Below are 26,000 nucleotides of genomic sequence, written 5' to 3'. Positions count from 1 at the left end.
GTAGTAAAAACTCCGTGTGCACCTACAGCATGGGTGGGTGCCAGGAAGCCACCGGCGGTACATAGAAATATCCCATTCCATTGCCCAACACAGCTGAGGTAGTAATGTTGTGCTTAACCCTTTCCAATCCAATTTGTATATGGTTTTCCTAGGGGGCTTACTCTTTTTCTGCCGTTATACAACGGCGCTATATGCTGGCTAAAGCCAGTACTGCATGAGCTGACACGTAGGATAGGCTCCGACAGCAGAGAGGCTGGCAATATACAGTAAGAGAACCCCGACGGACGTCTACCAACAACGGAGCTGTACAGCCTTAAACCCTAATGTCTTCACAGGTCACACAGTGGACTGGAAAGGGTTAATGCAGGTGGGTTTCGGCCCACACTGCATGCCCCAGTCAGACTGGGTTTCTTTATAAGTGGAAACAGATGCATTTATAATTCCCTGTGGACCCACTGCCTGGGTGGGTGCCAGGAAGCCACCGGCGGTACATAGAAATATCCCATTGCATTGCCCAACACAGCTGAGGTAGTAATGTTGTGCGTAATACAGGTGGGCTTCGGCCCACACTGCATGCCCCAGTCAGACTGGGGTTCTTTAGAAGTGTACAGATGTATTAAAAACTCCGTGTGCACCTACAGCATGGGTGGCTCCCTGGAACCCACCGGCGGTACACAAAAATATCCCATTGCATTGCCCAACACAGCTGAGGTTACGTCAGCTGTAATGCAGGTGGGCTAAAAATTAATTTGATTACACTGTAGGCGAGGGCCCACAAAAATTGCTGTATCAACAGTACTAATGTACATCCCAAAAATTGGCCATGGCCAGCCAAGAGGGCAGGTGAAACACATTAATCGCTTTGGTTAATGTGGCTTAAGTGGTAACTAGGCCTGGAGGCAGCCCAGTGTAACGAAAAATTGGTTCAAGTTAAAGTTCCAATGCTTTTAAGCGCATTGAAACTTTTAAAAATTGTTCTGAAAAATTATTTGACTGAGCCTTGTGGCCCTAAGAAAAATTGCCCGTTCAGCGTGATTACGTGAGGTTTCAGGAGGAGGAGCAGGAGGAGGAGGAGGAGGAATATTAGACACAGATTGATGAAGCAGAAATGTCCCCGTTTTGGATGGTGAGAGAGAACGTAGCTTCCATCCGCGGGTGCAGCCTACGTATTGCTTACGTATCGCTGCTGTCCGCTGGTGGAGAACAGAAGTCTGGGGAAATCCAGCCTTTGTTCATCTTGATGAGTGTTAGCCTGTCGGCACTGTCGGTTGACAAGCGGCTACGCTTATCTGTGATGATTCCCCCAGCCGCACTAAACACCCTTTCCGACAAGACGCTAGCCGCAGGACAAGCAAGCACCTCCAGGGCATACAGCGCGAGTTCAGGCCACGTGTCCAGCTTCGACACCCAGTAGTTGTAGGGGGCAGAGGCGTCACCAAGGATGGTCGTGCGATCCGCTACGTACTCCCTCACCATCCTTTTACAGTGCTCCCGCCGACTCAGCCGTGACTGGGGAGCGGTGACACAGTCTTGGTGGGGAGCCATAAAGCTGGCCAGGCCCTTAAAGACTGTTGCACTGCCTGGGATGTACATGCTGCTCGATCTACGCACATCCCCTGCTACCTTGCCCTCGGTACTGCGCCTTCTGCCACTAGCGCTGTCGGCTGGGAATTTTACCATCAGCTTGTCCGCAAGGGTCCTGTGGTATAGCAACACTCTCGAACCCCTTTCCTCTTCGGGAATCAGAGTGGGCAGGTTCTCCTTATACCGTGGATCGAGCAGTGTGTACACCCAGTAATCCGTCGTGGCCAGAATGCGTGCAACGCGAGGGTCACGAGAAAGGCATCCTAACATGAAGTCAGCCATGTGTGCCAGGGTACCAGTACGCAACACATGGCTGTCCTCACTAGGAAGATCACTTTCAGGATCCTCCTCCTCCTCCTCAGGCCATACACGCTGAAAGGATGACAGGCAATCAGCCGGTGTACCGTCAGCAGCGGCCCAAGCTGTCTCTTCCCCCTCCTCCTCATCCTCCTCATGCTCCTCCTCCTCCTCCTGTACGCGCTGAGAAATAGACAGGAGGGTGCCCTGACTATCCAGCGGCATACTGTCTTCCCCCGCCCCCGTTTCCGAGCGCAAAGCAGCTGCCTTTATGGTTTGCAGGGAATTTCTCAAGATGCATAGCAGAGGAATGGTGACGCTAATGATTGCAGCATCGCCGCTCACCACCTGGGTAGACTCCTCAAAATTACCAAGGACATGGCAGATGTCTGCCAACCAGGCCCACTCTTCTGAAAGGAATTGAGGAGGCTGACTCCCACTGCGCCGCCCATGTTGGAGTTGGTATTCGACTATAGCTCTCCGTTGTTCATAGAGCCTGGCCAACATGTGGAGCGTAGAGTTCCACCGTGTGGGCACGTCGCACAGCAGTCGGTGCACTGGCAGCTTAAAGTGATGTTGCAGGGTGCGCAGGGTGGCAGCGTCCGTGTGGGACTTGCGGAAATGTGCGCAGAGCCGGCGCGCCTTTACGAGCAGGTCTGACAAGCGTGGGTAGCTTTTCAGAAAGCGCTGAACCACCAAATTAAAGACGTGGGCCAGGCATGGCACGTGCGTGAGGCTGCCGAGCTGCAGAGCCGCCACCAGGTTACGGCCATTGTCACACATGACCATGCCCGGTTGGAGGCTCAGCGGCGCAAGCCAGCGGTCGGTCTGCTGTGTCAGACCCTGCAGCAGTTCGTGGGCCGTGTGCCTCTTATCGCCTAAGCTGAGTAGTTTCAGCACGGCCTGCTGACGCTTGCCCACCGCTGTGCTGCCACACCGCGCGACACCGACTGCTGGCGACATGCTGCTGCTAACACATCTTGATTGTGAGACAGAGGAGGAGGAGGAGGAGGAGGGTGCTTTAGTGGAGGAAGCATACACCTCCGCAGATACCAGCACCGAGCTGGGGCCCGCAATTCTGGGGGTGGGTAGGACGTGAGCGGTCCCAGGCTCTGACTCTGTCCCAGCCTCCACTAAATTCACCCAATGTGCCGTCAGGGAGATGTAGTGGCCCTGCCCGCCTGTGCTTGTCCACGTGTCCGTAGTTAAGTGGACCGTGGCAGTAACCGCGTTGGTGAGGGCGCGCACAATGTTGCGGGAGACGTGGTCGTGCAGGGCTGGGACGGCACATCGGGAAAAGTAGTGGCGACTGGGAACTGAGTAGCGCGGGGCCGCCGCCTCCATGATACTTTTGAAGGACTCCGTTTCCACAACCCTATACGGCAGCATCTCAAGGCTGATGAATTTTGCGATGCGGACGGTTAACGTTTGAGCGTGCGGGTGCGTGGCGGCGTACTTGCGCTTGCGCTCGAACACTTGCGCAAGCGACGGCTGAACGGTGCGCTGAACTACACTGCTGGATGGGGCCGAGGACAGCGGAGATGAGGGTGTGGGTGCAGGCCATGAGGCGGTAGTGCCTGTGTCCTGAGAGGGGGGTTGCATCTCAGTGGCAGGTTGGGGCACAGGGGGAGAGGCAGGGGTGCAAACCGGAGGCGCTGAACGGCCTTCGTCCCACCTTGCGGGGTGCTTGGCCATCATATGTCTGCGCATGGTGGTGGTGGTGAGGCTGTTGGTGTTGGCTCCCCGGCTGAGCTTTGCGCGACAAAGGTTGCACACCACTGTTCGTCGGTCGTCAGGCGTCTCTGTGAAAAACTGCCAGACCTTAGAGCACCTCGGCCTCCGCAGGGTGGCATGGCGCGAGGGGGCGCTTTGGGAAACACTTGGTGGATTATTCGGTCTGGCCCTGCCTCTACCCCTGGCCACTGCACTGCCTCTTGCAACCTGCCCTGCTGATGCCCTTGACTCCCCCTCTGAAGACCTGTCCTCCTGAGTAAGCGTTGCACACCAGGTGGGGTCAGTCACCTCATCGTCCTGCTGCTCTTCCTCCGAATCCTCTGTGCGCTGCTCCCTGGGACTTACTGCCCTTACTACTACCTCACTGCAAGACAACTGTGTCTGATCGTCATCGTCCTCCTCACCCACAGAAAGTTGTTGAGACAGTTGGCGGAAGTCCCCAGCCTCTTCCCCCGGACCCCGGGAACTTTCGAATGGTTGGGCATCAGTGACGATAAACTCCTCTGGTGGGAGAGGAACCGCTGCTGCCCAATCTAAGCAGGGGCCCGAGAACAGTTCCTGGGAGTGCTCCCGCTCCTGAGCAGGTGTTATTGTAGTGGAGTGAGGAGGCTGGGAGGAAGGAGGAGCAGCAGACAGAGGATTCGGATTGGCAGCAGTGGACGGCGCAGAACTGCGGGTAGACGATAGGTTGCTCGAAGCACTTTCTGCCATCCAGGACAGGACCTGCTCACACTGCTCATTTTCTAATAACCGTCTCCCGCGTGGACCCATTAATTGGGCGATGAATGTGGAGACGCCAGAAACGTGCCTCTCTCCTAATCGCGCAGCAGTCGGCTGCGACACACCTGGATCAGGAGCTTGGCCTGTGCCCACACCCTGACTTGGCCCTCCGCGTCCTCGGCCGCGTCCACGTCCTCTAGGCCTACCCCTACCCCTCAGCATGCTGTATTACCAGTGATTTGATTTCACAGGCAGGAAATAAATTGGCGCAAGACTGCAGGCCAAATATAATTTTTGCCCTTTTTGGAAAACGAAAGGCCCCACTGCCTCTAGTGAATGAATTATCTAAGTTTAATAACTGTGCTGTGTCCCTGCTTATGTGTCACAGAACGTGAGGGTAGCAGAGTTATTATAACTCTGGCAGAGCAGGTATTTTTTTTCCCAATTAAGGAAAGCAAATGGCGAAGCCAGCAGTAAAGCGTAGCTGGGTGCGTATGATTTAGCACTGTTCTTCACGCAGCTCACACGTCTCCACCGCCCGTAAGGACGGACAGAGGCTGGACAAATAGATTTGTTTTCGGTTTTTTCCCACCAAAAGGCAGCACTGCGTATATTCTATGAACATGAGAAGTTTAATAACTGTGCTGTGTCCCTGCTTATGTGTCACAGAACGTGAGGGTAGCAGAGTTATTATAACTCTGGCAGAGCAGGTATTTTTTTTCCCAATTAAGGAAAGCAAATGGCGAAGCCAGCTGTAAAGCGTAGCTGGGTGCGTATGATTTAGCACTGTTCTTCACGCAGCTCACACGTCTCCACCGCCCGTAAGGACGGACAGAGGCTGGACAAATAGATTTGTTTTCAGTTTTTTCCCACCAAAAGGCAGCACTGCGTATATTCTATGAACATGAGAAGTTTAATAACTGTGCTGTGTCCCTGCTTATGTGTCACAGAACGTGAGGGTAGCAGAGTTATTATAACTCTGGCAGAGCAGGTATTTTTTTTCCCAATTAAGGAAAGCAAATGGCGAAGCCAGCAGTAAAGCGTAGCTGGGTGCGTATGATTTAGCACTGTTCTTCACGCAGCTCACACGTCTCCACCGCCCGTAAGGACGGACAGAGGCTGGACAAATAGATTTGTTTTCAGTTTTTTCCCACCAAAAGGCAGCACTGCGTATATTCTATGAACATGAGAAGTTTAATAACTGTGCTGTGTCCCTGCTTATGTGTCACAGAACGTGAGGGTAGCAGAGTTATTATAACTCTGGCAGAGCAGGTATTTTTTTTCCCAATTAAGGAAAGCAAATGGCGAAGCCAGCAGTAAAGCGTAGCTGGCTGCGTATGATTTAGCAATGTTTTTCACGCAGCTCACACGTGTCCACCGCCCGTAAGGACGGACAGAGGCTGGACAAATAGATTTGTTTTCAGTTTTTTCCCACCAAAAGGCAGCACTGCGTATATTCTATGAATAATAACTGTGTTGTGGCCCTGCCTATACAATTCTTTCCCTGCAGTATCAATGGAGGGTGCAATGCTCTGCAGAGGCGATTTTGAGAAGCCCAAAAAAAATGCAGCACAGCTAACAGCAGCCTGGACAGTACTGCACACGGATAAATATGGCCCTAGAAAGGACCGTTGAGGTTCTTGAAGGCTACACTCACTCCTAACACTCTCCCTGCCTATGCAGCACTTCTGTCCCTAATGCCAGGTGCAACGGTCTGCAGAGGCGATTTTGAGAAAAAAAAAAATCCCACTGCTAACAGCAGCCAACACACAGCTATCAGTGGCCCTAATAAGGACCTTTGGGGGTCTTGAAGCCTACACTAACTACCAATTCTTTCCCTACAGCAGCTCCGGTATAAACAGCACTGTCCCTCATCTAACTCACACCGCATCTGAGGCGAGCCGCGGGAGGGGCCGACTTTTATATTAGGCGAACACCTGATCTCGCCAGCCACTCACAGCAGGGGGGTGGTATAGGGCTTAAACGTTGCAGGGGGAAGTTGTAATGCCTTCCCTGTCTTTCAATTGGCCAGAAAAGCGCGCTAACGTCTCAGGGAAGGAAGTGAAAGTAACCAGAACACCGCATGGTGTTCGTTACGAATAACGAACATCCCGAACACCCTAATATTCGCACGAATATCAAGCTCGGACGAACGCGTTCGCTCATCTCTACTTATAACTCTTTGATATCTCTGCAAATATGGTGGCATTGTTTATGCCATTTTGTGAACACTGCAAAAATCGGATTGCTATTTTTCCCTACATTTTCAAAAGTTAAGGTGAACAAGTTATGAGTAACTCAAAATAGTGCCAGTAAAAATACAACTTGCCGCACAAAAAAGCCTTGATAGAGCAATGTCAGTGAGATAATATAAAACAAATAAGGGTTCTTGGAAAGTTGGAATAATTTTTTTTTTAAAGCATCACCAAAAATGGCTTTAATTGTAAAGCAAATCTAGTGTGAGAAATATAGACTGATTGCAGCATAGGAGGCATTATTAATTTGTAATCTAATGATAAAGTAATGACCTTGGGGTCAGCATGAGTCAAGGTCATTTTGTAGGATACCGAGTCTTTGATGCAAAATAAGTTTTGAGAAAATTTGAAATTGGATCTACTAGGTTACTTGTGGTACGGAAAATACGTTTCTTACACAGACACGACATTACAGTTTCATTTTAAAGTCCACCGTCAACTTTAGAAGCTGTTAAGTTCCTTTACATGGAGTGTGAAAAAAACAAAGGACATTAGAATCAAATAAAAGCATGCTGTTACGGTCCATGGACCACAACGAGGTCGTAGTGCAGTGGCATTGTAGCGTAAATGGACTGGCCGCTTTGTTCCAATTAGGCCTACAGTTTAACGTTTATGTTTCTGGGTTTCTCACTTCTTTAGATGTCCTTTGGTCATTTATCTGTATTCCAATGACATTGCATTGGTCATTAATTAAGTCGGCTCTGGGACCTAGGTGTTGCCATTTATGGTCTCAGGTCTGGTGGAGCGAGGTCTTGTCTTTTGGAGCTCTGCTGCTAAAGCTTCATGGTACTCTTATTGTTTATGTCAGCGTTAATACAAAGAGGTACTTTAGTTACCTGTTTGTGTTTTCTTCCTCTTAGGTGTAAGTAGTTGGTTGCCAGGGCACAGGACATGGGGCTGTCTTTTTCGAGGCGATTACTTCACTTTTAGCCAGGGCTCTTCCTTTCTAGAAATGTGGCCGAGGTTATGTCTTCCTTTTGTTTTGATTGTAATATTTCTTCACTCCAGGCCGCTGTCTACTCCCAGTATGAACATGGCCTTGTGTTCGTCCTGGACATGGTGTGTTTTGCGTTCAGAGTGAACATGACACATGCTTACTGTGAATGCATATCAATAAAAAGTACAGTCAATAGGGTTGATTTGATGCGATTTTGTTCCGCAACAAAACAGATCCATTTGGACAGGGGATATTTCTTTCCTGCCCATAGAATAGAATTGAATCTACTAACACAGATTTAAAACAAGACAAAAATCATAAGGCAGCGCTCCAGAGTGGGAAGGAGGGGTCTTATTAATTACCAATTAATGGTGATGAAAAAAATGTTTTTTGACACACCCGGACGTACCCAGGTTTTCCTATGGGGAACACTGGTATGTCAAATATCTAGTTAGGCGATGTACAAATCAATGGGAAGACTTGAATGTTAGTGTGCCAGAGTTTCCTTGGGGAGCTGGGGGATCAGATATATACAATTGGTGATGATAGAGAGGGTCCAATGATCACTGGTCCTTACGGCATCTAATCATGGAGAGCAGCAAGTGGGAATATCGAATATATATATATATATATACTAGCTGATATACCCGGCTTCGCCCGAGTTAATTTGGTACTGGTGTTTATCTGGTGTTCACACGGAAAAGCTTATGAAGTCGTGGTTACTTTAGAGATACTGAGGAAAAAAAATATGTTCACAATTTTGCATAGTTCTCTGCGTTACCCAGGAAATACCACGGGGAGGTAACCATGAGAAATTTCCTTTATATAAAATGACATCAGGAAGTGAGAGAATTAGATTACATATGTAAAATTTGGACACTAATTCTTTTGCGCTTAGAATTGAATAATGGAGTTGGGACCCATTAGCTTTTCCTATTTATGACATAATCAATGCTCGTGCCAAATTTCCCGTTTCTATGACACCGGAAAGTGAAAAAATTACATTCCGTACGTAAAATTTCGACGACAATTCTTTTGCACTAGAATTGAATAATCGAGTTGGGACCCATTAGCTTTACCTATTTATGACATAATCAATGCTCGTGCCAAATTTCACGTTTCTATGACACCGGAAAGTGAAAAAATTACATTCGGCACGTAAAATTTGGACGCTAATTCTTTTGCGCATAAAATTGAATAATCGAGTTGGGACCCATTAGCTTTTCCTACTTATGACATAATCAATGCTCGTGCTAAATTTCCTGTTTCTATGACACCGGAAAGTGAAAAAATTACATTCCGTACGTAAAATTTCGACGACAATCCTTTGCGCTAGAATTGAATAATCGAGTTGGGACCCATTAGCTTTTCCTATATATGACATAATCAATGCCTGTGCCAAATTTCCCGTTTCTATGACACCGGAAAGTGAAAAATTACATTCCGTACGTAAAATTTGGACGCTAATTCTTTTGCGCATAGAATTGAATAATGGAGTTGGGACCCATCAGCTTTTCTTATTTATGACATAATCAATGCTCATGCCAAATTTCCTGTTTCTATGACACCGGAAAGGGAAGAAATTACATTCCATACGTAAAATTTGGACGCTAATTCTTTTGCGCATAGAATTGAATAATCAAGTTGGGACCCATAAGCTTTTCCTATTTATGACATAATCAATGCTCGTGCCAAATTTCCCGTTTCTATGACACCGGAAAGTGAAAAAATTACATTCCGCACGTAAAATTTTGACGCCAATTCTTTTGCGCATAGAATTGAATAATCGAGTTGGGACCTATGAACAGCCGGCTCCATTGAAAGCAATGGGCTGCCGGCGATCGCGGGAATAATTCTCGGGAAGGGCTTAAATATATAAGCCCTTCCCTGCAATTTATCCAGAAATGTGTAAAAATAAAAAAAATATATACTCACCTTGTCCCGGCAGAACGATGTTAGCCCATTGAATTCAATGGAGCCGGCAATACAGCCGGCTCTATTGAAAGCAATGGGCTGCCGGCGATCGCGGGATGAATTGTCGGGAAGGGCTTAAATATATAAGAGAGAGCTGCCCCTGAGCCAATCAGAGGCAGCCCTCACTTACCCATTCATGAATTCATGAATGGGTGTGAGTGAGGGATGCCTCTGATTGGTCAGGCTGTGACCAATCAGAGGCATCTCATTCAGCAGGCGGGGATTTTAAATCCCCGGCTGCTGAATACTACTCACAGCTGTTCAGAGCAGTTCAGGAGAACTGCAGCCTGCCGCGCTGAACTCCGTCTGCCGGGACCAGGTAAGTATATATATATTTTTTATTTTTACACATTTCTGGATGAATTGCAGGGAAGGGCTTATATATTTAACCCCTTCCCGACAATTCATCCCGCGATCGCCGGCAGCCCATTGCTTTCAATGGAGTCGGCTGTATTGCCGGCTCCATTGAATTCAATGGGCTAACATCGTTCTGCCGGGACCAGGTGAGTATATATATATTTTTTATTTTTACACATTTCTAGATGAATTGTAGGGAAGGGCTTATATATTTAAGCTCTTCCCGACAATTCATCCCACGTACGCCGGCAGCCCATTGCTTTCAATAGAGCCGGCTGTATTGCCGGCTCCATTAAATTCAATGGTCAGTGCTCGTTTAATCGAGACGAGTACCGCGTGGTGCTCGTCTCGAGTAACGAGCATCTCGAGCACCCTAATACTCGAACGAGCATCAAGCTCGGACGAGTATGCTCGCTCATCTCTAATAGATACATATATATATATATACACTACCGTTCAAAAGTTTGGGGTCACCCAAACAATTTTGTGTTTTCCATGAAAAGTCACACTTATTCACCACCATGCGTTGTGAAATGAATAGAAAATAGAGTCACGACATTGACAAGGTTAGAAATAATGATTTGTATTTGAAATAACATTGTTTTTACATCAAACTTTGCTTTCGTCAAAGAATCCTCCTTTTGCAGCAATTACAGCATTGCACACCTTTGACATTCTAGCTGTTAATTTGTTGAGGTAAGCTTGTGAAATTGCACCCCACGCTTCTAGAAGCATCTCCCACAAGTTGGATTGGTTGGATGGGCACTTCTGGCGTACCATACGGTCAAGCTGCTCCCACAACAGCTCAATGGGGTTCAGATCTGGTGACTGCGCTGGCCACTCCATTACCGATAGAATACCAGCTGCCTGCTTCTGCTGTAAATAGTTCTTGCACAATTTGGAGGTGTGTTTAGGGTCATTGTCCTGTTGTAGGATGAAATTGGTTCCAATCAAGCGCTGTCCACTGGGTATGGCATGGCGTTGCAAAATGAAGTGATAGCCTTCCTTATTCAGAATCCCTTTTACCCTGTACAAATCTCCCACCTTACCAGCACCAAAGCAACCCCAGACCATCACATTACCTCCACCATGCTTAACAGATGGCGTCAGGCATTCTTCCAGCATCTTTTCATTTGTTCTGCGTCTCACAAACGTTCTTCTTTGTGATCCAAACACCTCAAACTTGGATTCATCCGTCCACAACACTTTTTTCCAGTCTTCCTCTGTCCAATGTCTGTGTTCTTTTGCCCATCTTAATCTTTTTCTTTTATTGGCCAGTCTCAGATATGGCTTTTTCTTTGCCACTCTGCCCTGAAGCCCAAAATCCCGCAGCCGCCTCTTCACTGTAGATGTTGACACTGGTGTTTTGCGGGTACTATTTAATGAAGATGCCAGTTGGGTACCTGTGAGGCGTCTGTTTCTCAAACTAGAGACTCTAATGTGCTTATCTTCTTGCTTAGTTGTGCAACGCGGCCTCCCACTTCTTTTTCTACTCTGGTTAGAGCCTGTTTGTGCTGTCCTCTGAAGGGAGTAGTACACACCGTTGTAGGAAATCTTCAATTTCTTAGCAATTTCTCGCATGGAATAGCCTTCATTTCTAAGAACAAGAATAGACTGTCGAGTTTCAGATGAAAGTTCTCTTTTTCTGGCCATTTTGAGCGTTTAATTGACCCCACAAATGTGATGCTCCAGAAACTCAATCTGCTCACAGGAAGGTCAGTTTTGTAGCTTCTGTAACAAGCTAGACTGTTTTCAGATGTGTGAACATGATTGCACAAGGGTTTTCTAATCATCAATTAGCCTTCTGAGCCAATGAGCAAACACATTGTACCATTAGAACACTGGAGTGATAGTTGCTGGAAATGGGCCTCTATTCACCTTTGTAGATATTGCACAAAAAAACAGGCATTTGCAGCTAGAATAGTCATTTACCACATTAGCAATGTATAGAGTGCATTTGTTTAAAGTTAGGACTAGTTTAAAGTTATCTTCATTGAAAAGTACAGTGTTTTTCCTTCAAAAATAAGGACATTTCAATGTGACTCCAAACTTTTGAACGGTAGTGTATGTATATATATATATATATATATATATATATATATATATATATATATATATATATATATATATAATGATATATATAAATATATATTGGAGAACAACAGCATAGATCAAAAATCAGAAAGTCCCCAGCGCTCCAGTGAGCCAAATCCCAAGGGTTAGAGAAGTATAGAATTTACTTCACTGGGGTGCCTCTGATGAGTGCACCCTTAATCCTAGACAGCGTTGTATAGACCAGTGTACTTGAGGTGAAAGGACGAATGCTTTATGCTTAATAAAAGCTACTGTAATAGCCAAAACATGCTGCATGCTTTTAGGAAATAAACCTTTTGAAGACTATCGAGACTGGATCTCCATCCTTTCACCTAAAGTACACCGGTCTATACTACGCTGTCTAAGATTAGGGGTGCACTCATCAGAGGCACCCCTGTGAAGTAAGTTCTATACTTCCCTAACCCTTGGAAGTTGGCAACTGAAGCGCAGGGCACTTTTTGATTTTTGATCTAAGATGTAAAACAGGGGTGTAGCTAGGGGCAGAGAGGGGGGAGGGGAAAACTGCCTGGGGTGCAATGAGAAGGGGGAGCACCAAACCAGCCTACAGTCTAATGTGTCAATCAGCTATTTGCAGCAGAAGAGAAGGAGCATAGAAAGGATAAAAGAACCTTTGATGATGTTATGAGCATGTGATCAGGGTCAAGAGGGGTGCTGTCTCTCCTTAAGGATCAGTCACATGTACTGAAGGGTTGCTGAAGGAACTGGAGGCTAATTGATGATGTAATGAGCATATAATCAATCACATGAGTAGAAATAGTCAGACTCCAGGCTGTGTTGTCGAGGGAGTTTCTTGCATTCTATTCTACAGTACAGGAAATAATGAACAGTCTTCATGGGCAGATAAAGAGACCTAACTCTATGTGAGAGTACACTATGACTGTGGAGTAGGCACAAAGGCGTATAATTACTTTGTGGGAGAATGAGGGGGAATATAAATTTTGGAGATTGTGCCCCTGATCTCTTAATTCCCTAGTAACACCCCTGGCTGCTAATGCTAATGATTTTTGGTGTTGAATCTGTGCCAATTCCACATTAAATCTGAAGCTGATGTCTCTCATTGTTTTTAATTAAATCAATGCTGTTATGTACAGTACAGATTTCTGTATCAGAAATCTGCATCAACCACACAAATTTCTGATGCGGGTTTTTATTGCAATTTGCCCTTCGCTTCCTGGTTACTGAATTCACAAATCCCACCACCAGGAAGCAATGGATCTGATTGGTTCTCAAGTGCTACTCAGCCAATCAATGCAGTAGGTAAGTACATAGAAGCTCCTACAGAAATGGCCATACAGAATAGAACCCAAGCTTTGTCTCTTAAATTTTTATTTTTCTGCTTAGAAATAGGTATCTGTTAGGGCATGCTGCTGGTGTACTCTAACAGACATTTACAAGAGACATTCTAGGACCTTTGTCAGACCCATGACTCTTTGCTTATTGACACAAGTCAGTAATACAAAGGGAGCTTTCTTGAAAGCATTGAAGGGGTTAACTACATGGAATGGGTTAACTACTGATATTAAATAGAACTCAGTTCCTGGCAGTTGTAACAACAATGTAGCCGTGTATCATAGAGGCAGTATCCATGCAATCATCTTGACATAATTGTAAATCAAGGTGCCTTAACTCTATTTTATTCATGATGTAACATTATGTGTGGGTGGGTCCAGGGATTAATCAAGCTACTAATGACGATTTGACCATGAGTATGTATGTTTGTGTGTGGGTGCTTCTGATGTTCCACCCCTGGTGACGTCATCACTTTGCCCCTGGTGACGTCATCGAAGGTCCTACAACATATATAAAACACAGAGCCTGACCGACAGAAGAACAGCAAAGTTAGGGGTCTGGGAAAGGGAGGACGAAAACAACAAATTGAGAATACAACTAAGCCGTTATTATCTCAGACACAACCCAGCGGTCCTGACAGAAGACACCGATCTACCGCCACTACAGAGATCCGGTGGGGTGAAGGACCTGTGGTGATCTCACTGCTGTGGGAGGAGCCATTGTGAAGTTTGGTAAAAGAGATCCAGTGGACTGAAGGACCTGCTGTGATGTCACTGCTGTGGGAGGAGCCATTGTGCAGTTTAGTAGAAAGTACTGTATACTGGATAAGCTGACAGCAGCCACCAGGATCTGTGATGACATCACTGTCATGTGATCACCTGTGTGGGTGAAGTCATGGATCCCATGACCAGGAGCGGATCACTGTACCCAGGAGTCTGCTGAGCTTGTGATGTCTGTAATCAGCATGGATGTACCACAGCTGTGTGTGTGATGTGTGTGAATCAGGATGGATGTAGTAAAGCTGTGTGTGTGATATATGATGATCATAATGAATGTACCATGTAGCACAGCTGTGTGGCACCACCAGACACAATGGTACTATAATTTCCTAATAATTGCTAGGAGGATCTATATAAAGTGGTTGTTTTGAAGGTAGGACATTGTATGCTGAATGATCACTTTATTAGAGATGCCCATTTAGTAGAGCATTGGACCTTCTTTGGTTTTTCGAAGTACAACAACTGGTCATGGCATAGACTCCACTAGTTATTCTGGATTATTAACCCATACATACAGGAGAACTTCTGGAAGTTGCCACAAATTTAGATAAAGCTATTGGCATGTTCAGAACAGCTGACAGGACGGCTTCATTGATTCATGCTGTTTGTGCCAAATTCTGACCTTCCTGTCAATATGGTGCAGCAGAAATCAGGATTCAACTGACTAGGCCATTTTTTTCCATACTCAGTGATCTAGTTTTTGTACTTTTTTATCTGATATAGTCTTGTCTTTTTGTCTCTTTGTCTTAGACAGCAATACCACTCAAACTGGTCATCTGCTGTTATATGAGTTGTGCATTCACATACATTAGCATTCTACACAGCTGCAATTTGCTTGACGGTGCATGCCTGTTCATCAGAATTCATTTTGATTTCCTCCTCTGACTTCTTTACGTCCACAAGATCCCTTTTTGCTGGCTGGTATCCTAAATCACACCATTCTTGAGATAATTTTTACATCCTTGCATGAGAAAGCCCTACAAGGTTGACAGTTTTTAAAATACTGATGCGGGCTAGTTTAGAACTGATGATCATGCCTCACTGGACATTGTGCAGGTCATCAAATATTCCAAATCTCATATGGATTTACATTGCAACTGATCCATGGAGAACTTGCTGACTTGATTTTATGCTGCACTCCAGGGTCATGTGTCTAATTTCCATACAGGAATGCACCAATCATGAAAGAAGAGGTCTTTCTAATTAAGTGACCATTCAGTCTGTTACTTTATTCATGTGTTGTAGAATGGGATTGTCTGTATTTCATAAATCAGAGAGATTGTTGAGTTGCACAAGTGCAAACTATGAAAACAAAGTGCATTAAAAAATTAGATAGCACAATACACATTAAGTATACAATACCTTTTATGCAAATGTAACTTCTACAGTACACTCTTTACAGAACAGTTTTATTGTGGTATAATCATCAAGTACAGCTTTAACTTCTGAGATTAAGACGAGGTCAAGTAGAAGCACTCATGTCTATCAACCCTCTAATAGAGACTTTAGCAGAGCTAAAATGTTTGCCTACCAACAATTTCGGCTGGCAGCTCCGTAATAACAACAGCAAAGCAAAATGAATCCAGTTTGCACATTTTCACTTGCTCTAAAAGTAGGACATTTACTAATGCTTTTCATTTAACAACCTGCACTTCTGCAGTATTATTGTATTCTTTATTTTATTATGTTTGATTAAGCATCTGAAAAACATTATTATAGTAGAAGACATTATGTGGCCAGTTATTGGGTCTTATTGTTCTCAAATATAGTTGTTGTTGCTGTTACTATTATGAAGGAATAAGCTGGAAAATACTTAGATATTATATCATTATCACAAATCCGTTTTTATCTAATGTATGAATCTATCTTGGAAACTGAATTTGGTTATTTCTGGATATTGAATTTAGAAAATTGTGGCAGTGTCTTGTTGATCTTGTAGACCAGTCACTGAAGGCATTTTCAATTCTGAAACGTTCTATCTAAATGTCCCTGTTTCTAACTATGTGCTTGTAATCAGTAGATCAGCACAAGTTCAGCACCTAAAACCACCAATGATCAACTGATATTAACTAGAAAATTGCAAACAACTGTACATTACTTTTGTACAGAAGAACTATGATATTGCATAATAACCTTGTCTCGAGGGTTTTTCAGAATACTTTCACGTTCACCCCTTAGTTGCTTTATTGGCAAATAGACTGCCTGGGTTTAACAACTAAGTGCATAAATTAGTTCAAATTATATGCACAGCAGCCAAAATAAATGTAGCTTCCCAATGGTTTTGTCCATTTTGACAAGGCTTATGAAACCATATCTGCTATAAGGGAATCATAGAATCATGGAGTTGGAAGGAACCTCCAGGGTCATCGGGTCCAACCACCTGCTCAATGCAGGATCCACTAAAGCATCCCAGACAGATATGTCTGTCCAGCCTCTGTTTGAACACTTCCATTGAAGGAGAACTCACCACCTCCTGTGGCAACCTGTTCCACTTATTGATCACTTTCACTGTCTAATATCTAATCTGTGTCTCCTCCCTTTCAGTTTCATCCCATTGCTTCTAGTCTTTGCTTGTGCAAATGAGAATAGAGCTGATCCCTCTTCACTGTGACAGCCCTTCAGATATTTGTAGATAGTTAGTAAGTCTCATCTCAGCCTTTTACAAACTAAACATTGCCAGATCCTTTAACCGTTCCTCATAGGACATAATTTGCAGACTGTTCATTATCCTGGTAGCTCTTCTCTGAACCTTCTCCAGTTTGTCGGCCTTTTTTTTAAAGTGGGGTGCCCAAATCTAAAAGAAGGGCAAGATGGAGTGATTACTTAAGACCTAGACTTCCTGGTCCACATATATTGATATTCAAGGATTGCCCTATTTGTTCTGCATGTAATCAGGGGTGGCCATACCCCTGCTAGAGAAATTATATTCCCCTACTCTTTTTTTCTCAAACTATTCATCTAACTAATTTAACACAATATTTGCTATAAAGATGTGCCTTTTTGCAATCACCCTTGTTCTTCTTTCTTTTTACTATGTTTTTTTTTTTCTCCTAGTTTTCTCCTTCATGTGACCCCTGCATGGGGATTTATTTTGCTCCTTCAGCCTTTCCGTAAATTCAATAAAAGTTCTTCAAATTAAAATTAATGGGTGACCATGTAGTACACATAGTAGTGCTGAGTCCTTATCATGGTTTGATTCTGAAAAGGGACACTGATAAATGGTTACCACATCCAAGGAAGGCAGCAGGTGTGTAAATTACCCACTCCCAATCTGGGAGGGTAGTGACAAAAAATAACAATACAGGACTCTTTTGAGGCCCTGTAATTGGAATAAACAACTTTAATTCCTTTAACAGGGATCCATTGGAGAGCAAGGCTTGTGTCAGCAGCCACTTGATAGATCTGGTGTGCTGGGGGGAACTCTGTAGATCATGTTCTGGTGTCTCTGCTAAACATGTGCATAGTGCCTCTCTCTCTTCCCAGGTGAGGCAAGGGGTTTTCTGGGATGCTTTTGGGGGCGAAACAAGCACTGTTCCTTAGGAGGGACCAGCAAGGCACAGTGAAACACTACTGGTCACACAATCTAGTGACCTGGGACTGAGGTACTCTGAAAGGATCAGCTGAAATGTGAACCTTGCTAGAGGAACAACTACTGCAACAGCTGCAGAATAACAATTGGTGAGAGCATGTTGGAAGGCAATGGCAGGGAAACCTTATCCCAGCATTGCATGGGATAAGATGAATGCCCTCCTGAAGAGCCTATAAAAGATTACAGCAAGAGAGTTAGGCTCTTTACCACGGAATATGAGGTGTGGGACAAGTAAGTGAATAAGCTGCATTGTCAATTACAGTCTAGTAGAGCTAAGCCGATACCACTTCTAAATGGAAAAGACCTGAATACTCTGCAGAAGTAAAAATACTAAAAGAGGTTATCAAGCGATTAATAGCCAAAAGGAACCTCATTCTCCAACATAGCAGCCCGTTTGTTGAAAAGCTTTAAAAAAACGAGAGCGCTTTGATAGCAGGTGTGCAACCTGATGGGACTTGAGTTACAAAGGGTATCTTTATCAGAGAGTAACAGAAGACTGAGTGTTTGGAGCAGTCATGTATAACACCAATGGAGTCACCAAGTGGGATGCTGGGTGAATCACTGAGTGGGAGGAAGTGCAAAATCCTGGCAGAGTCCCAAGGTAATGAAGCAGCATCACTACCTATCCCTACAAGGCTGCCTGAGCCTAAATTTTTTTTAAGAGAGTCATCACAGGAAGGTGGTGATGCTATTAAGGGTGGTGGCTACCCAATGTCAGAAATCAGAAGAGATGAGTCTCCAATGGACCTGTCACATATCTCTTTCGGGGAAGATATGTAAGAAAGAGGAAAAGAAAAAAAGGCATAAGAAGAAAGAGAAAATAATCCAGGACGTGAGAAAAAAGTTTGTTCCATTTACAATTGCTGAAGTCGCGGTTCCAGAGAACTCAGCGTCTTTAGTGATGTCGGGCTCTGACCAAGCAGAGATGGCATAGAGATTAAAAGTATTCCCTTTGTTCAGACCATCCTGGTACTTAAGGTGGTGCCAGGACCTGAACTGAGGGAAAATAGAGGTGTAATACCAGGTGATGGTATGCATGCACCCATAGGACGTGTTTGCAATCTGGTGTTCTCTACCCTCCCTGTTCAGACTGTTGTGGTACCTCTGGCCTGTGCCGGCAAATGGGTGGGGAGGTAGTAATAGTAGTAAAATGTCTTCTGCTATGGAGTGTCACAGTAGTGTCACTTCTCTGCCACAGGAGAGGGGTCTGTATAGGAAGAGAAATTAATTAAAGGGATACAAAAATGAAAAGAGATTACTGACAAGATGCTGGGTGTGGTTCTTAACCCTGTCTTTTTTGCTGGAAAGAAGAGGGAGTGGCAAATAGGATTACAATTTCAAAGGCAAAAATAATACACAGTAGTAAGAGAAAGACTGTGGGGACCGGTGGTTGCCGTGGCAGACCCTCTGTGTGTGTGGGGGGGGGGGGAGGGGGGGTTGCTACTACCATGAGCTCTGATGAAATTCACAATAGCCATTTCTCCAGTGAGGAACACATGGAGGTGGGGGTGGCCTGTATGAATAGAAATAGGCATCAGAGAACTGGCCTATTAGCATTAATTTTTGAAAAAATAGAGCTAATATTGGTGGGGAGTTGGGATCTGGAAGGAATACAGGTGGGGATCTTTCTGAGATAGTGGGTATCCCAGATAGTGAGGAAAGGGGTGGACAATCCAAGCAGGCTTGGGAACCATTTTTCCTTAATAGTGACAAGGTGGAAGAGGGATCCTCTAGATCAGGGGTCCCCAACTCCAGTCCTCAGGGACTGTGGTGGAAGTCCAGTATTCCTATATTTTGGGCCTTGGCAGTAGACAGTTATCAATTTAACATTCTGTATACATACTTCTATCTTGCTACAAATATAGTTCATGACAGTTGTGCAATAAGTACTTCCTACAGATGAAAGTATCTGTTTTTCATAACTCTGCTGACAAAGATGGAATTTAGCCCGTAACCAACATGTATAAATATATTTGACTGTCCAGCTGCATGCACTAATACGGAACTAGGAATCAGACATGGACAACCGCAGAAATTACCCAAGCAATTTTACTGGAAACGTATGCAAATAACATGGGAGGTTTGTGCAATTTATAGTTCATGATGTAACATCCAATCATATCGAAGGAACCCCACGTGGCTCCAAGACAACCCACTCATTTCATCCACCACCTGATGGCCAATCACAGATGACCGGAGGATGGAAGAATTGCAAGATGCTTATCCAATAATTAAACAATACGTTGTATGCATGTAATATTTGACCTGCCCAGATGGGCGGATTTGTTAAACTCTTAAAATAGGCTACACGCCGATCATTAAAGTTAGAATTGAGGAAGCTATGCATGCTGAACATCGTGTCAGTGTGGGAACTTCTTATGCGCATTATCAATTCAGAATTAATATGGAGGGCTGTAAACATTCCAAATTGAGTAAGCCGTAATTCCGCAAAGGAAATCTACGACAGCTGGTGGAGAATGCGGGCAGTGATCGATAGGTTCCGTAGAATTCGGACAGAAGACACGGACATATGCGACCTTGGACTTGGTGGGCCCAAAATATCATCAGAACACGGTGAGATAAATTAATTATCTATACCTGTGTGGCTAAGTTCAGGCTCGCCTATGTGCCGTGCCAGGCCGAATTATTTGGATCCGCACGACGACAGGTACTTCTTTAAGTCTCGATCACTCGATAAGAACCTGTCATAAGATATAAAGGAATGTTTACATGCCTGTCGTTTTGAGAGTACTGGTTGGTTGGCAAGGTCAGTGAATTGCTTTAAGGGAGAGGAAGTCCCCGCGGGGGCCCCCTGCTCGGGTCAGGTTTGGAGATAAAGCCTCAGAGTCAGGGGGGCCTGTCGGGGTAGTTTGACTAGGTGGTCCTGCTCTGGTCAGGTTTGCAGTCTACAGCCTTGGAGTCAGGAAACGGTCAAACGTCTGGACAGGCAACGCTGCTCCGTTAGAGTCTGGTAATAGACCTAGGAGGGGGGCCTGCCAGACAGTATCCCGAGGGGCAGTTTAGACCAAACCAGCCGTACTGGTGCTCCGTCTATTTGTCTGTCGTGCCATGCCTGTTGTCTTGAGAGTACTAGTTAATTGGTGACATCAATAGCTGCCCCCGGGAGGGCCTGTACGGGGTGTTTCCACTCCTGAGGGAGGAGGGAGCCGTTCAGGTGGCCTGTTGCAGAGACCCATCAGTGGGAGACTGCCAGAGATAAGTCTGATATGGGATTTCCGCTCCTGCTAGGCCTGCTTGTAGGGTCCGGGAGAAGGGAGCTATCAGACAGTATCCCGAGGGGCAGTGAGACTAAGCCAGCCGTACTGGTGCTCCGTCTAATTGTCTGTCTACTTGTGTGTGTCCACAAATATTTGTTTATTGTTTAAATGTCCACGAGTAGATCCCTCCGTCTGAGGGTAGATTGATAAACTGTGTAGCGACAGAAATGCTAGAGACTCTAGGGCGGGGCATATTTATATTGTGCCTGGCGTCTGAGGAGACTTCTATAATCATGAATTTGGCAGCCATGATTGAAATTGCAAGGCAGCAAACAATGAGCCAAGGTTAATTCTTACACCCTCCAGAAAAGTGTGGAAGGGGTGGAGAGTCAAGTTATCATTGATTAATCAAGCAATCTTTCTGTGTGTCCTACCTATATAAAGTTAGTGTGCTTGTTTGTTGTGTAGAGCTAATCCTGCTGAGTTGTTATATAGGAATAGTTTGTTTGTTGGTCATATAGAATTAGTATCAGTCCTGCTAAACTGTAAGAAGGGAGTGTTAGCAATGAGAATGCATTGGCTGGGTTATAGCCAAGATAATGCACCGTACACAGCGGCGCGCTGTGGGTTTGGACTTTATAGGTTAGGTTGCATTATTGGATCCCTTCTAGTAAAAGACAGACTACTAAACTATATTGCTTTCGAATTGTTAAACGTTAATAATAGCATAGAAGCATAGGCTTGTGCCCGTAAGTGTGTTTGGAGAAAGGAAAAAAAAAGAGCTGCTAACTACATTTAAAAAGAGGAAGTGGAACTCTCAATAGAAGCGGAACAATTATTGTGCTGTTACATTTGTTAGTTATTTAACTAATATTGGATGTTGAAACTACTAGTATATCTTGTTATGGAATCTAATCTTTGTCATACGCCCGTCATAAATGTAAAAAGTTGTATGCCACTCACATCCTGAGGGGGGCTCTTAAGAATACAGACTGCGTAGCCCCACCATGCCCACAAGAAAATACATCTATGTTTACAGCCACAGCGGCTTGCCAAGCCCCCAATTCAATTGTAACCAACGCTGTGACAGAAGTTACAACATAATATATGTGATTTATGCATTAGACGTTAGAATTTCTCTAAGTGTCAGAAAAGAGGAAGTGAAGGTGGGCTGCAATGGCGTCTGTATTAATGTACAAAGACACCAGCTTAGTGAATAGAGAGAATTGCAGTACATTACCAATCAGATGGAGATGTCCGGCATCTAAGACTGCATCTGCCCAGTTGCCGAAAGTCTGGGACAACAACTGTCTACTGTTGTAGAAGTAAAAATTAGCCACGTACTCCCGTTATCTCCCTTATAATCCTGTCGCTGGGCTGTCACATGAGTAAGAGACCTAAAAAGAGGAAGTTGCTTGCCCTGTAGTCCCAGCACAAGTAACGTATGTTCACAGACAATATAAAATAAATAAATAAACTACAGTAGAGAAGCCAAGGAATAGGAAACAAGCAGGTAACGATAAGGCCAGGTATCCACAGGATTGACCCGTAATTTGTAAAATGTAAATTGTGTGGTGCATAAGACTTTATCTTTATTGAGTTGTGATGTGTACCCATGGACTGCCAAACATTGAATGAGGGAATAAGGAAGTAAGTGATTAGCCACACTCAGAGGGGTGGAGCTAGATGATGCAAGAACACGTCTCTTATCCAAGGAGGGGGTAAGAATCATAGATAGCCAGAAGAAAAAGTTTTGTTTTTTCTCCTGTCCCAAACTCAGCTTTCCACGGTTCCTGACAAATTATGGGACACCTACAAGACAGGCATAGGGAAATTGAATGTATCGACCATGATAATATATACGAGACCCAGATACACACCCCTGGGTCAAGCAGTATCCCCCTAGATAAAAAAAAAAAAAAAAAGGGGGGTGAAGGGTCAGCCACACATGTTAGGTGCTGTGTGCTGATGCTTTGGAAAAAACTGCCAACCGGCCACAATTTCACTGTTAATTTCTCTTGCAGAAGGCTGTAAGGCCTGGAGGCCTCCAAAGACTAACCAAGTTCTGCAGGCCATACCTGTACTTACACCCGTTGCCAAATTCCGCACCTTTCTGGGCCTTGTTTCATACTGCCGCCTATATGACAGTATTGACACAAAAGCACGAAGGACAACCACAGCCATGAGGGTGGATCCAGTGACTTGAGGAGCTCCCTCATCTGCTTTTGCAATGGCAGCAGTACAGGCAATGGTTGACAAATCTTCTAAGTTGGTATTGGACTACCCCCTAGTGGTCCACACGCCAAATGACACCCAGAACATACTCATGCAAGTGCAACCCAAGCACTTAGCTCTGGCCTATTAGATCCGACTACAATGTGCTCTTTCCATGCCTCCCCCAATATTTCTTCCCAATGTTGTAATACCTTGAATCCGGCCACTCTTCTTTTAATCAGGTATTCAGGTTCCAAGGGGGGAGGGGAGGCATAGGTGATTTGAGTATGGCAGATCAGCTATTTTTTAAATAGCATTATTGTAGTGGTGTACACACTGATAATGATGCATATTTTGAGTTTTCTTTTGTAGATGGTATCAGGGTGAGGATTGATGATTCCGAACCAGATATGCAGAGGTGACACAACAAGATGTCCTAAACGCAGAAGCTCTGCCTCCGCATGTCTCAGGGCAAGAAGCGGAACCGGAGGCCCTCACTGAGGTGTGTGGAGTGGTAGAAGGTAAGTCGGCAACTTTTTACACTGACTCCTGGAATGCATTTGGCATAGCTCATGATTATGGCCCAATATGGAAGGCCAGACAGCTTGTTATCTCAGTAGGACAGCCAATTAAGAATGGTGCAGCGGTGCAGAGTCTCATGGAAACCCTACTACTACTACCTGGCAATGGAGAATCCACACCGATTTCTACAACGGAGAAGCGAGAGATGACTCCCTCGCCGACAACACAGCAAAAGCAGCGGCCCTCAAGCCGTGGAAGAAAGAAGAATAGAAACTGACAGCATGAGTCAGTGATAAGACTTTGGACTTTGATAAAACCTTTGGACTTTGATAAAACCTTTGGACTTTGATAAAAACTTTGAACTTTGATAAAAACTTTGGACTTTGATATGTCAAGGACTTTACAGTTACAAGTCAACGAGGAAAGAAAGCAGATGGGCTAAAATACGGGAGCGACAGCACAGGACGGCGTATGGCGAACAATCAACAGAACTTGCCTACAGAGGTCCCTGTTCCCCATGATGGCCCAGCTGGTATACAGAATCAAAAGCAGCGATGACAGCGACACTGAACAAGAATGGGTGACACCTGGGTTCTCTGTAGCTGCTGCATCATTTGTCCAGTTAGCATGATCTTTGCCATATGCGAGTCCGGACAGAAGTAAGGTGGCCATATAACACTTGCCTTGACCACTCTACCCATTTCAGAGATTGCCAATTTGACCACATTCAGCTCACACCTGTTGGGGAGTATGCACATGTGCTTGTTGTTGCTCGAGTCTTTCTCAGGTTGGAGGCCCACCCGGATACTAAGGTAAATGAGCAGATAACCACACAGAAATTCATGAATGAGGTAATCTGCAGATATGGGGTACCAGAAGTAATTGAGTCGAACAAAGGTACACACTTCACAGGTGAAATAATGCAACACATCATGTCTGTTTTGGGGTATATTCCAGGCTTTTCACACACCCTACCATCCACGGAGTAGGGGGAAAGTAGATACGAAAGGCAATAGAGAAAATGGGTAAATTTTGAATTGAGTGTCTTTCATTAGTTTTTCTTTTTCTTAGGAGGATACATGCCACAGTAGCTGAATTTGGGGAATGATTTTCTTGTTAATTTTGTCATAGGCCTCTCCAAGGAATTGTTAGTAATGCATTCTGCAGTCTCTGCTTTTCCCCAGGTCCTACAGATGAGTGTCACAATCTAAAACCAGGTGACAGGGTCTATGTGGAAAAGTTTAAGAGAGAAACCCTGTTTGAAGGTCCCTACCAGATGTTGTTCACCACCCCAACTGCAGTCAAGCTCAAAGGAAAACCCACTTGGATCCACACTTCGCACTGAAAAAACTAATGATCCTTACATGCTATAATGTGGTACAATTCCTCTAACACACACCTTTGACTACTGTACACTAGCCCCCTGTTTCAGAACAAATTAATACAATCAAATGTGCAATATGAAGCCTACACTGAGGGTGAGAATCTAACACTGCATCGTGCTAAGAGAGACGTTGACGCTCCAGGTGGTAACTTTGATCCACATGTACACATAGATGTAATAGGAGTGCCAAGGGGGGAGCGAGATTAATTTAATTCTAGAGATCAGGTTAAAGCAGGTTTTGATTCCTCATTTGCTTTTGTCACTGTTAATAATAATGTAGATTGGATGAATTATATCTCTTACAATCAGCAGAGGTTTGTAAACTACACCAGAGATGCTTTGCAAGGGTTAGCTAACCAGTTAGGGCCCACTGCATCCATGGCGTTCCAAAATAGAGTGGCCGTGGATATGATTTCCGCAGAAAGAGGTGGGGTATGTAATTTCCTGTACGTGTATTCTCCCTTTAATGTGACCAATGTTTCCCTTGTTTGAAAAAGATGAAGAGCCAGTTCCGATGATGCCAACCAGGTACGTTACCAGAAGAATGGAGAAATGTACCAGTACTGCGCCTGCCTCAGTCTCATAAGATGGACTGTCAGTGGACTTCCCAGTTGCCTAGGGAAAGTGCAGAAGACCTTAGGTTCCGGCGAGGGCACACCCTGTGGGGTGTTAACTTGTACAGATAGAGGGTATGGATGCCCGGAAATGAGCCCAGGGAATCCATGGCCTCCCTCTGAGGTGAGGTAGGGATCCCCCCCCCCCTAGGAGTAGGGACTTACGGGCAGTGGGGAAACCCTGATGCAAGGGTGAGGCGAACTGGACGTGTTCACCATTAGGACTATCTCCAGGAGGGACATTGGTGTGGGTGAAGATTAAGGAGTCCCACGCCGTGCGTACCTGTGCACGCTATTAGTATTGTAACATTATGCTAGAGCGAGAAGAGAGGCTCCTGGTGATAGTTTTGATCTACACGTATACATTGACATCATAGGATAGCCAAGGGGGGTACCTGACAAGTTTTAAAAATTAGA

This window comes from Eleutherodactylus coqui, chromosome 1, assembly GCF_035609145.1.
Source record: "Eleutherodactylus coqui strain aEleCoq1 chromosome 1, aEleCoq1.hap1, whole genome shotgun sequence".
In the NCBI taxonomy this organism is placed as follows: domain Eukaryota; kingdom Metazoa; phylum Chordata; class Amphibia; order Anura; family Eleutherodactylidae; genus Eleutherodactylus; species Eleutherodactylus coqui.
The sequence above is the reverse complement of the archived record's forward strand: the minus strand, read 5'-3'. Positions refer to the sequence as shown.